Source organism: Glycine soja, chromosome 13 (genome assembly GCF_004193775.1).
Source record: "Glycine soja cultivar W05 chromosome 13, ASM419377v2, whole genome shotgun sequence".
NCBI lineage: Eukaryota > Viridiplantae > Streptophyta > Magnoliopsida > Fabales > Fabaceae > Glycine > Glycine soja.
The window spans coordinates 21,562,206-21,574,987 of record NC_041014.1 but is presented as its reverse complement, the minus strand read 5'-3'; the positions used below and the strand labels follow the sequence as shown (position 1 = coordinate 21,574,987).

At 28.0% G+C, this 12,782-nt stretch overlaps 1 long non-coding RNA gene and 1 pseudogene across 1 annotated transcript; both read right to left on the bottom strand.

The window, feature by feature from the left end:
- Positions 1–288: 288 nt before the first annotated feature.
- On the bottom strand, positions 289–4,507 carry LOC114382137 (annotated as a pseudogene).
- Positions 4,508–4,916: 409 nt separating this feature from the next.
- LOC114382138 lies at positions 4,917–6,739 on the bottom strand. Its single transcript, XR_003660188.1, has 3 exons — positions 6,488–6,739; positions 6,198–6,389; positions 4,917–5,018 (listed from the first exon to the last, which is right to left on the bottom strand). It is a non-coding gene; the product is annotated as an uncharacterized LOC114382138 (long non-coding RNA).
- Between the last annotated feature and the right edge of the window lie 6,043 nt (positions 6,740–12,782).

The window sequence follows — 12,782 nt, the reverse complement described above, 5'->3', positions numbered from 1 at the left end:
GAACTTTTGACAGTATATAATTGATATGCAAATGGTAAATCAACCAAGAAGTCACTCATACACAGTAGAGAATAATAATAATAAAAAAAAAACTCATGCACAGTCAGAAGACTTGGTTGAACCACAAGAACAAGCATCAGGGAACATATTTGTAGGCATCCCATTAAAAATTAAGTAAATAGAATTAGTATGAATTATCTTTTTCATAGACAGTGCTACTCAACTAAGTTAAATCTCTAAAGCATTAATATCAGAAACTTTTTAATTAAAAGAGCCACGAAATTTGAAATTTTCAAAATTGGATAACTTACTCACAGTTGCAACTAATACACAAGAATTTACAATTATGTAAAAGATGGTAAAAAAATTAAGTAGAATGGTCTCTATCTCTACCTAGGCATTTACACCCACATTTTTATCCTACTAAGTACACCAATAAACCGAGCTTCCAAGTATTGTTCACCATAGACAGACAACCTAACTCTGTTGGTAAAGCAAAACAAGTAGTCCCCTGAGAAATATCGTTAATCAAAATGATGAATCATTCTCATGCATAGATAGTAACAGATGATGTGTCCACAGCACAAGGTTGAAGTCCTGGATCAAACTTGAGAGTAGAGAACTATGCTTCAAGATCTGTTTACGAGAATCCTAAAGCAACAACTCCTTAACTACTTATAATCAATTCGACCTTCTTTTCTACCATGCAAATGACGTGGAAACACCTCTTCTTGTTCACCACTCTCTTCATGCGCACTTCTAGTCATAATTCTTAAGATGTGTGCCTCAGTGTTGAACACCCATTCATTAAGAGAAATGACTGATGGAGGAGAAAACAAGAGATAGAGGTACTTGAGTGTTTCTGAAAGGAAGTAGCTCTGCATCATATTGTCTTTTGCACCAGTATTCACCTGAGCAATTAGCCATAGTTATGTTTAGTAGTGCACAATGTATAAAACAGGCAAATGCTTCATTGTGCAATTTTCTTTAGAATATATGAAGTGAACAAAGAGAAAGAAAGAAAGAAAGAAAAAATCTATGAAACCAATTAGTTCTTGATTGAACATTCATAGTTTATGATCATTTCACCCCAATATGAGAATACTTAACAAATGCATGCACAACTTTTTCAGGGTTGATAGTAAATCATGCAGGAGAAAATATTGAAGCAGCTTATGAATTTCTTACATCTTTGAGTCCAACATATCCTGTCTCAATCCGAGACTTGTTTTCAAATGCTTGGAAAATATTCCAACCCCATTCTCGGTATGTTTTGTTTCCAGTGAAACACCAAAGGTAGAATAGAGACTCAATTGTTTCAGGCCTTTGGATATTCCATGAGGTACCAACACTCAACCTACAATTTTCTTAACCTTAGCACATAACATCGTGGGGGATTTGACTAGCAATGTGAGAATTAAAGATTCAAACCTGTCCATTGCTAAAGTAATAGCTCTCTCCTGCCAATTTAGTTGGTGTTAGCTGATAGAAATTGTAGCAAGTCCATGCAAGCTGCAGAACAGGATGCATTGGAATTTAGTGAAGTTTGAAAGAAAAATAGCAATAGAAACCAATATATTTCAAGCACAAATCAGTAATTATCATCAAAACCCTTTCCTTTTTGAAAAAAATAACACAATATTCTATCAAATCTAAAACTAGAATGTTGTGAGGTTGGACCTGAAAGAGAATTTACAGCTTAGCCACAAGATGCAACCTAATTCTTTATTTTATTCTAAATGAAAATTCCACTTCCTAGGGGAAAAGGCAAGAAAAGGTGCGACACTGTTTTTCAAAACAATCGAGAATTGGGTAATATTTAAACATCATATACTTGAAATTATATGTTTCTATCATTTAAAAATTATAGGAGAATTGTTGATAGAGGAAAAAATATAATTGTCAACTTCTATATTACCAACTATTGGAATTTGGAAGGTCACTTACTAACATTCAGGAGTAGCAACAACTAGCCCTTTTCATAAGTCTTTCTTTTTCCATGGGCTTGTTTATTCATATTTCTTTTTGTTCATTACCCCTTGACGAGGAGGTCATCACAGTTTGAATAGCTTGAAAGACTCAATGTTTCTAGTCAAATTGAGTAACTATTTAGTAGAAATACTTCTATAGCCATTACCTCCTCTGCAAGTGCCATAAATTTTTCAGCTTCTCCAAGGCCATAGTTAGAAGATCCCAGAGCCAGCATTCCAGGAACAAAACATGCTAATTCATCCATCTAAAAAGGAAACAAAATAAAAGATTCTTACATACTCGGCTAAGGCTAAAATAGACTTCCTTTTCAAAATAGCACCTAGTCAAAGGCTGCATTTCCAAGCCTTTGACTAGGCATGTAAAAGATGGTGTTGACCTCCAAATCAAGCTTTGAAGACCTTTCATTGATTTCTCCCACATTTCCCTGGATGCACCATTTGTTCGCACATTTAAATATGTTCCAAATATATGCTTAATTCAAAGTTTGAACTTTCATATCAGAGAAGTACTGTAAAGGGATTTGCCAAATGTGTAGCTTATCAGACCAGGTAGGAAACACGAGACTAAATCATAGAAGAAAGTGAAGGCATGTTTGTCACAATACTTTGTTGCTTATTCCATAATACTTTGGCTTCTTTCACAAATTTATGGCAACAAAATTTGTACATGGTAGATTAGTGTGAGGCAAAGTCAAGTGTATGATTTGTGACATAAGATGGTTGTATCAGTAACTTCTTGCCAAAGATAATAAAATTGCTTCATTTTTCAAAGGACAACCAATATTCCAAGTTCATTACCTATAAAACGTTACAACTTCAGTCTTGTTCCCGTGTATCCAAGCCTTGAGTAGATACTCATAGAAGCTACAACATATAAATCGACAACCTTGTTAAATATTTGAAGAATCAAGTAATTGAAAATTGTCAAGCAGTCTATAACCTAGGCAAGGATAAAAAAGATCTTTCTGTCGTTTTTCCTTTAATAAATGTTAATGACAACTCCTCTATTTTTCTTTTTGTCGTCAAGTCGTGATCCACATTGCCACAATTACCAATCAACAAAAGATAAAATTAGTTGAGTTGAGAAATCAATTTTTGTATAGTTCATCAATGTTATTCCTTTTAAATATGTCAAGTTTATGCATGCATGAAAACATCTTTGCTAATAGGTGAACCATCACTATGTTGCATGTTAACGTATTCAAAATCATCGTGCATCCTTTCAGAATAGATACATCGATAACTCTAATTTGCTCCATATTCTCAATAATCACAGCACATGAACAAGGGTAGCTTAAATAGATCGTTAAAGTCTATCATATTCAATTATCATTAAATTGTTCTATTCCTCATGAAGCTTTAACAACCCATTTGTAATATCTTCTATGTTTTGTAAGGCTCATGAAAGGCAAAAAGTTCAACAAAAACTTGCTTGAAGTTGCAATTGAATTTTATTTGAAGACCTAGGTAGCCAGCAATTATAAGATCATGCATATGACAATAATATTATCTTATAAGTTATTATCAGTATCACTACCTGTCATCCATGGCACCAAATGTAGCTGCTCCACTTGATTTTGTTCCAGTAAGTGGATTGATGTTTATAGGAAGCAACATCCTCTGGAAAAGTTTCATAAAGACCCTTGATGACCTTTTCAGCCTGAAATAATCAAAAGGCAAAATCATAACATTCTCAAAATCAATATGGTTAGTGATGTGAAAAACTAGAATATTGGAACTAATTCAACTAAAGGAAAAGTCATACAAAGTTGACAATTTTTATAGTAAAAAATAGTCAGGAAGCACACAAAAAGCAATAAGAGGTTACCTTTTCCTTGTACTTGGGGTCATTTGTCCGTTGAGAGAGAGCAATAAATTCAAGTTGCTCTGAACCAGAATCCACAAGAATACTGTTTTCCTAGTGATAGAGAACGATCAATTAAGAACATAGAGTGAGCTACAAAAATTCACTATAGTCTATAGGTGTACTAGACAAATTTTGAAAATTATTGCTTAAAATGAGACCATCACATTCAGTTGTATCCATTCCACCATTACAAATGCAGTGAGAATCAAGATAGCATTACCTAGAACCTATAGTGACGGGACAGAAAATCGGACCATTATTCAACCAAAGGATCCCATTGATCAATCAACGAAAATTAATGTTAAAGGTGAACATGATCTAAATATTTAAGTCAAACAAATATTGAAATAATCATTCTGATATAAACCATAACTTATTTTTGTTAAAGATAATAATATGATAAATAAATGAAGTACATAGTGAGGACAAAACATACCCGCGCCCATGTAGGGTTATTTGTATTTCCATATGCCAAGTTAATTCTGTTATAGGGGATTCCTGAAGGTGTATTCCAAGCAGGCTATAACTTATCTGCAAGATCTTTAGCCTTCTCAAGGAAAACTTTTTCACCACAGAGATCATAAGCATTGAGAAGGCCACCTAGAACTCTAGACCAAAATAATAGACAAATGAGATAAAATGAACTAGAAAGCAAAATTTGTTGCAATTAGCAGAGTTACAACAACTATTAGGAGGGAAAGAAATCATTTCAACAAAACTAAGATTGAACCTTCTAATTCAACCTTATGGTTGTCTCGAACACACTAACTTCAGTTTTCTTGTGAAAATGCAATATTCCTGCAATATTTATTATATTAGATGCTTTGAACGTAACCAATCCTTGAACACAGAAACTAGAACTATGTACAATAACAAAAAAAATAGTGTAGAAAATAGAGGAAATCCTTTCTCCTTTTTGTTTCTCCAATTCAACTTGTAGCAAAGTTGAAAAGGATTGCAAGAAGAAAGTAAGAATATACACAAACATTTTGAGTCACGCATAGCAGATTCCATAATCAATTGTATTAAAAATAATGTACAACTCACTCTGTAGCCCTTTTGAATTGGACATCAAGACCCATTATAAATAATGTGTCGAGTGAATCTACTAAAGTTGCCCCCATACCGCCAAAACTGTCAACACCATTCCTAGATTGTGGCTGTGAAAGGAATAACAAACTAATTAGCTGCTTAGTTTAAATTTTACCAAGGATGAAATGAAAAATCCAAAATGTGAATGAAAGATAGAAAATATTTTCATAGGGAAGACCATTCCAAACTCTAGATTAGCATAAAACAAAAAGGATTTAAATAAGAGCATGCACAGACACATTTGTTACTGCTTTTAATCTGCACTCTAGATAAATTTTAGTTGTACAGAGAATTATGTGCACATATTATTGTGTCTTGTTATGTAAAAATTCATATATCCCTTGATGGATCAAAAGGATTGCCTCCACCTCCTTATGAAGCAAATTTTCAAGTTTTAATGGCTACCTAACTTATCCTACCCTGCATAGGGAGAGTTAAGGAGCTGCCCTACTATGGGACAGAGGGTGGAATAGTGTTGTGATGTGGGTGTGGGTTTGGCATCAAATTGCCCCACCCCATCCCACACTCTTCATCTAAATAAGTACCATGTTTTGTCTTAGCAAGCAATGCAGTTAATGTTTATTCATATTAAGCAATATCCTTTTTTCATAACCTAATAAATCTCCATTGATTTAGCAATTTAATGCATCTCAATTTATAAGATGTGATAGATTAATTTTAAGATTATTGACTGTTATATAAATTTAATTAAGAATATTATATATGTAGGGTGGGGCGGTAAGGTGCAACTTCTAATATGCTTTTTATGGGATAGGTTGAGTTTTATTTTGAGGTGTGAGGTGATGTTAGTTTAGGAAAAAGCCCATCCCATTCCCAAGCTTACAAAATTTGTGATTGTAACCAGATTCAAGTTAATATCTTAAATTTATTGCAGTTGTAACAAGAAATGTGAGAGAATAACTTTTTACTCTCTAATCTCACTTATAGGCTTTACTTGTTGGCCACCTAGTCAGAAAATAAAAATAAAAATTGTGTAAATGACATGAATGTATATCATAAAAATCAACTTAACGATGCTTTATCTAAAAAAAATCAACTTAATGATTTGCAATGAAAGGTTAGTTGATCAACTTGTTTCTTTACAATGAGTAACTAACAAACTATTAAAAATAATACAACTCAAATCCCTTAATAAAAAAGAAGCGGGAAGCAAACCAAAGCATCAATCATAATATTCAAATCAATTAGTGGATTAACCAGAAAGTTGAGAAAATATTAAGAAAAACCTTAAGTTCATCCTTTCCCCATGCATACTTTTCATAAGATGTCCAAGCATGAAGCATGACATCTTTTACTATATCTCTTCGTTTTATATTAATAGGATCATCCTCAACAGAAATATCCTTGGTGAATTTATTGACTTCATCATCTTGGATACTTTCTGTCGATTCTTTCATATGGCCCTTTATATCGTCTAGCTGCAATTTCCAATAACTCAAACTAAGCCGAATCACTAAGCCCAAAAACTAAAAAGTATAGCAGCAACCCTCTAGATAATCAAAATTGCACATCTTACTGTATTTCGTAAGCGAGTAACTTCTGTTAATTTCAAATTGTCATCCTCATCCTGGTCGAGAGAGAGAGAGAGAGAGAGAAATAGCTTAAAGAACTATATTTAAAAAATCCAAGCCATTATAAGACTTCAAAAGCAAGTTCAAAATACTTAAATCAATGCATTAACAATGATATCAAATGTTTTGGGGTGAGATGAGACTATAAAAAGCTATACGGTACCCCACCCCCGTCCTTCTAGACTTTAAAACTTTTTTATTTCTTTTACAAAACAACAATTAAATGCAAAAATAAAAAAAGAAAGATGATTAGCGTTCTTCTGTGTTACTATTTTTCTTTTTCCAAATCTCTTGTAGAATTTTACAAAAGAAGGATAGTGATTTCAAGTTTATAACAATTTTGACAATCCTAATTTGTTCATGTCAAAGAACATTAGAATAAATATATATTGAAATGACCTGGCGTCCCCTATTGAGCGATTTGCGATCAAATGAAAAGCCATGTAATCGATACACAAATGATAAGGACCAATGCCAGTCGTTTAGGCCTCTTCATGTAATAACGGGGTTGCAAATATCTCCATACAGATGATGTAGACGACGTAGAATAATATTTTTTGCTCACTCCTCCCAGAAACAAACCAAAGTAAGAGAAAGAGGTGAAGTATTAACGGTGCCTTATATATATATTAGGGTCGTGTCTCTCTAAATTTTTTAAATAATAAAAAAATAGAAGTTAAATATAATTAATAAAAATGATAGAATAAAAAAATAATAATATAAAAGTAGTGGAAAGTTAATATAAGTTAAAAGAAAATTTTAAAATTCAAAGAAATGATTTAAAGATAAAATGGAGAGTGATTAGTGGGTGACTATCTGATTAATAAGTAAGTCAGTTTTAATCTGTATGATTAAAGATGATTAATTATTATTACTATTTTAATATTATTAAAAATAAAAAAATGATCTAAAAAGTATGGATAGTAAAATAGTTACACAAACTTTATATATATTGGTATAGATATATTATGGTAAAGAGCAAGAGTTGAGATGGAAATGTTAGTGTTATAGGTGGTGGTGCAAAAGGGTGCCTAAGTTGTAACCTCAACGTAAAGAACGCACGCAATAAATGTCGGAGGATTTTTTCCTTATTTTTAGAACTTCTCCCCCTCCCTTTGCTTTCCCTCTTTATCTTAATCATTGGCATCCTTCACTTAATTAATTTATTAAATTGAATTTTTTAAAAATAATTTTATTATTAAAGAGTTTTGTTGATGAGTATCCTACAATAATAGCTAAAAATAATATAGTTATTTGTTAAATATCTTTAATGAGCTAATAAAGAGAACTTGTAAAAAAAACATGATGAAAGAATTTAAAATTATCATTGTCGAACGTTGCTTTCGGTGATGAGGGAAATTTTCTAATTCTGATCATGCCAGCAAGGGTTGGTCAAATATTGAGGGTGAACCTTCGATACATAAAAGCTTATCATTATCTGGCTAAACGTGATTTCTTTTACGCGTAGCTGTAGATGTTACTTTTAACTTCAATTCCAAAAGAAAAACTTGTCTGCTGGAGGGTATTTTATAATGCCATGGCATTTGATGATTCGAATGTAAAATCAATCTGACTTTTATGTACTCAAAGTAATTAATCCTATCAAGAAAGACTAGCTCACTTAATTCAGCAATATACATATGGTGATAGGGGCGTTTAAATTTAAACCGGTCTAAAAATAAACCGTAATATAAATTAATGAAAACTGATGTTTTTGGATCTCTACTGCATAATATGATATAGTAATGCATTTTTTGGATTAGTTTGGAGGATATTTAACTTCCGGTTTTAAACATCTCTCTTTTAAATTTTCTTACATTTGTTCAGTATTCTCAATTTACTCTTAATTGTCCTATTTTACCTTTATTTCTCCATAGACTCCATTCATTTTTTTTTTCAATCTTATAATAGCTGCTCAATGATATATTCTACTAAATTTATTGTTTCTAAGAAATGTTTTATCATTTTTTTTATGAGTTCTAAGAAATGTTTTATCTAACTACCACCACTCAAAAGGTTAATTCCTTTTTTGTCTATCGGGATTTTCAATTAAAGGTCATTTTTTCGGCCACAGAATCTTATGATGATATAAGATTCCAGAAGGTATTCAAGATTAATAAATTATTTCTTGTTTCTAAAAAATTACAATTTTTTATTAGCTTGAAAATTCAATCTGGTTCACCTATGACTTGACCCATCCAGATTAAACCCGTGGAAGGATGGATTGAATCACTAACTCATTAAAAAAATAATAACTTTTAATAATTGTTTTTAGATTATTTTATGATCATGGAATACTTTTTTCATGTAAATATTTGTTGTCTTGTTAGACTTGTAATGATTATCTTGCATGTGTAATCATGAAAAAGAAATTGTGATGGAATTATTTGGCTTGTTGAACTTGTAATATTTTTTTTCTTTAAAAAAATTAATTTTTTTAATTGAAAATTTCAAAATAATTAAAATTTATAGACAAATACAAACACAAATGTATTTAATTTTTTTGGAATTTATTTTTCTAAAAAAATGATCTTATATTAAATTTTGTTTTTTTAATATTTAAAAAAATTAAGTGGGTCAACTTGTTTAACCCATCAATCCATGATGGATAGATCCTTTTCAGCATTTTTAAGACTCATTGAAAAATAAGTCGAATAGAATTGATCCATCAAATATGTCGATTAAGGTGGGTCAATGTTAGTCATTTTTATAACTCTATAAAAAAATATAAGTATGTATTAACAATTTTTATCTTCTATTTTCTATTTTTATATATTGTCTCTAATTTCTCACCTTGTTTATAATTTATTTTAATTAATCATTCAACAATTTTAAAACATGAAATCATATATGTAGAGGATAATTATAAGGTACACAAGTTACTTGGTTAAATATATTAAAATTTTATGATTTTTTGTTTACTTATATATATATAATAATTATTATTGATTTTTACTTCTTTAAAATGAATTACTCTCACTGACAGCCTTGTATCGATGGAGTGTGAACATGAAGAAGTTTTTTATAGCAAAGGTGTCATTTGTAAAGATGGCACATACGTCCTTGTTCTTGAGTGAAATGCATGCATGTAACTGCTTTATGGGGGGACAGAGTTTAACGATGTGTAAATTATAAGGACTTTCTTTGAAAGTTATTATGCATGAAGTTGGCCAGTGGTCATCAAGCCAACAAGTGTCAAATCTCAATTAGTTCTCAATAAAGTCAATGCCAGGCTGGGACTGACTAAGATTACAAAGGGGACCGAATTTTTTTTATAATTATTTAAATATTTAACTTTAAAGTTTTAACAAATACTTATTTAATAAAGAATAAGATTAACAAAAATATTTATTATTAATTTTATGTGTAAATTAAAACTATAAATAATATGCACTACTAAAAAGAAATTAAGTAAATATTAATTCAATTTTTATTTTTTTATTATTTCTTCTATTAATATTTTTTTTTAAAAATATCTCATATATATCTATAATAACTTAACTATATATATACAAAAGAAATAAGGATTTTTGGATTTTTGTGTATACATTTTTTTTTGTATTTTATTCTTATGATTACATTTGGAAATTACTATTTTATCCTTATAACTATTACAAATCATTCCCTACTTTCTGTTATCTTTCTTTTCAATTTAAAAAAAAAAAGCATGAAAAAATAAACAGTTAGCCATGTAGCGGCTACTACACGTAACAACCATAGACATGGTGTGTGTAAGTGAAATTTCATGTTAATATTTTATATTAAAAATATAAATTCATGATTGAAATTGAACACTAAAAATATTAGAATATGACTATATTGTGAAGGTTAAATTAACATTTAGGTGTCTATATTATTTTATAATTTCCAATTAAATTTTTTATTTTAATGATTTAAATACATTTTTTCCTGTAATTTAATTTTTTTTTTGTTTTTTTCCCTGTTATTTTTATTTTGTTTTAGTTCTTGTAAAATGTATTTTTTTAACTTTTTATTCTTAAAATACTTTAAATAATATTTGTTTACTGTTTAAAATATTTATATTTATTTTCTATTCAAAGCATTATCTAGAATATTTATGAAAAAAAAATAAACACATTTTATAAGAACTAAAACAAAAAATACTAAATTACAAGTAAAAATTATACTTAAACCCTTTTTAATTAAGTCTAGTAATTTTATAATGATATGATTTTACTCATTAATAAAATCACACAGTTATGAAATTTGAGATTTTAAAATTACACGTATCAAAACAGGAATCATGCAACCAGATCAATCAACATGGCATGTTAACAATATTATCATGTGACATCATATCTCAATGACACATTGATAGAATTCTTGTAATGAAAAAATTAAAATCACATGATTATGATATTCGAAAGATCTAATCATTATAATTAAAACTTAAGAACTACAATAGTTCATTTGTAATACTTGACCTAATTAACGCAATTAAAATATGAGATATTAAAATCACATAGTTGATACAATAGGAACTGAAAAGTAAAATTAGACCAAAATTTTATAATAATACATGAAAAGTAAAATCTAAAGTTCAAGAAAAAAATTTAATTTAATTGGTAGTGACAACATTTCTTAATAACTTGTTAGAGAAATTATTCAAGTTATTCTCCTTTCGAATCCTAACTCGACTTAAAACATTCATTATTTTTCACTTATTCACCACATTTTAGTGTTTCACATGCGGATAATTCACACATATTTTAGTTTATTTTCAATTATATTTATCTATTGTGAGATCATAATGTGTTTTAAAATTATTTATATTTAAAAATTAAAAATATTAGTTTTTGATTTATCATTAATTTCATTACATGAATAAAAAATACTATTGAAAAATGAAATAATTTAGTTAAAATAAATTTTCATATTATAAATATTTATTCTTTAAACTTAATTTATAATTCAATTTTTTAAGAAAATAATTTACAGTTTAGTAGTTGAACTTTTAATTAAAATAATATATTCATTAAATAAATTTTGGATTATTTACTAAATATTATATATATTGATATTATTAGATTTTTCTTAAATAAAATATTTTTTTATCTTCCAAAAGCTTTATTGAACAATATAACATATAAGTTTTAAACATTTTAAATTTTGTAATTAATACTTAAATATATTTGATTAATATTATGTATAGTAAAATATTTTTAAATCATATTTTAAATTTATTTTTTATTAATTAAAATAATTTATATTACATTTTGAAAATAAATTTTTTAAAATACATTCATTACATGAAATAAAATAACGTCTCCTAAATAAGTAAATAATATAGTTAAATACTCCATCTTGTCTCACTTATAAAAAAATGATTTTACACTTATTAAAAAAATTAGTTTTTATTAAATCATGTTAATTCCAATTAATTTTTTTAAAACTATCTTTTTTCATTAGAACTTGATATAAAACATAAAATTCATATTAAATTAAGGATATTTTAAATATATAGTCTAATTAAATAAGACAAAGTTATTTCATATTTGCTTATATATGAGGCTAAGGAACAAACAATTTTTATATTATTTTTACTTATATTTAAGATCGAGTAAAATTTTGATATTTTAAAATATTTATAAATTTGTTCTTGAAATTTAATTTGTATTTTAGATTTTTAATTTAAATTTAAAGTTAAATTCTTTAATTAAAATTTTATAATAATATATTTACTAAATAAATTTTAGACTAATTATTAAATTATTTTTAATATATATTGCCATCATTGAATTCTATTAAATTAAATTATTTTTTCTTCTAAAAAGATTTACTTAAATTTATAAAATTAATATTTTATATAATAAATTAAATTTCATATACTGTAAAAAATATTACAAATTAGTTTTATTAATTATTTTTTTACATTTTAAATTAAAAAATTAAAATATATCTATTTTAATAATTTTATATATTTTTTGTAATCACTAAAATAAGTTCATGTTAATTAAATTTATTTAATATACTACAGTATTTTTTATCAACGTATCCTTTCATTGATTGAGACGGTTATTTTACATATATATATATATATATATATATATATTTATCAATCTAAAAGAAAACATAGAAGTAATTGACGGGGAAGAGCAGAAAAAATGCATCCTCGTGCACACTGTGGCTGGGTATAAACGGTTTGACCAAATTGCGCCCCGCAATATGAACAGTTCATTGCCTATTATTTATTTATTTATTATCTTTTTAAAGTAAACT